Source organism: Aplysia californica, unplaced genomic scaffold, assembly GCF_000002075.1.
Source record: "Aplysia californica isolate F4 #8 unplaced genomic scaffold, AplCal3.0 scaffold00618, whole genome shotgun sequence".
NCBI classification, from domain to species: Eukaryota; Metazoa; Mollusca; class Gastropoda; order Aplysiida; family Aplysiidae; genus Aplysia; species Aplysia californica.
In genome coordinates this window covers 446808-448334 of record NW_004797888.1, presented here as the reverse complement: position 1 = coordinate 448334, position 1527 = coordinate 446808, and positions in this window count along the sequence as shown.

Below are 1527 nucleotides of genomic sequence, written 5' to 3'. Positions count from 1 at the left end.
AAGCGTTTGACGCCCCCATCAACAGAGTAAGTTTTTTTGTTTTTTTTTAAAGACACGGGACCTCCGAATTTAACGCCTGTCTCCGATAAGCCGAACTATGGGTTGAGTATTTAAAATTTAAAAACTTCACAAGACGACATGAATTCAAGAACACCTAGTCTTGCATTCGAACCAGAGCCATTCGCTCTGAGGTCCAGTAAGATACCACCTGAGCTAACAGAACGCTGCATTTTTTTAATTTTTTGGGGGGAGGGGGGGAGGTTGATAAAACAAAGGAACATTAAAGAATCAGAACCTATCTTAGGCGCCCCCCAACCACCTGCAGGCAGGAGAAGTCACGATTGTCGGCAGTGAAAAAAAATAACGCCTCCTGTTTTTAACATAAAGAGAGGCACACCGAGACAATAACGGTCACTTAGTGCAGAGAAAATGTAAGACAGGTAGACAGATACAAGAGAGGGAGAGAGAAAAAAAGCGGGACCTTTCAGTGGCGCCCTCTAAACACTCAGCCTATTTCATGGTTTGTTTTGTTGGGGGGTTTTTGTTGTTGTTTTTTGTTGTTGTTGTTGTTTTGTTGTTGTTGTTTTTTTTGGGGGGGTAGTGAGGTTTTACGGCGTTCGCAAATGCATAAGGTCATAATAATATGAGCGCCAAGGGGTAGATGTCAACTGAGAAGTCCAAACGGGGAATCAGGCTTACTCTGCTCACCTCTCTAGCCTCAACAGCACAAAGTCTGCTTTGACCAGAGAGGGTTTACAGTAATCGAAAGAAACTCAGATTTTGATTCTAATAGGTGCAGTTTATAGCAGAACACCATTGACATTTCGTGCTAACCGGGGCCATGCTTGTCTGCCATCAACGAAAATGCCTTGAACAATTAACACAGTTTGTTTTGTTTACCGCGCGTTTCTCCACGATCAGCTGGTGACCCAGATACGCGCATCCGGCGAAGTGTCATCTCTCTAGTATTACTGTAAACTCTCTGCTTTGACTATCAAGGCACCCTGGAAATATGGCTGAAGTTATTCGCACAGGGTGTGCGAATACTATCAACTTATATTTGAACAGGGCGGTTCAAAAGAAGGACGGAAATTATTTGGGCCTAGCATTTCCTCATTTTCCCCTCTCATCGCGTATCATGTATAACAAGATAGTAGTGTCCTCAAAATTTGGTGGCGCCCGAGCGGACTTTGCGAACAGAATTTGATCTACGCTAGCAGTGTGAAAAACAATAAAAGTGGAATTAAAAGACTGTGCTTATCCTAATCTTCTTCTGGAGAAACGAAAGAGAGCTTCAAAACAAAGACTCCAGCGCCATCTGAACCAATGCGGAGACTTCTGCGGACACTTTTCGGGTTGAGTAAACAATTTTGTTACGTGCTATCTTTGGTAGGGATAGACCTAATTCTAATTGTGCAATGCGATACGAAAAAAAACCCCACTCAAATTGGAATTCAAGTTGTGTATTGTATCAATGATAATGACTCAGATCTTTTTTTTTTTTCCTTTTTTTGTGTGTGTTTTTTT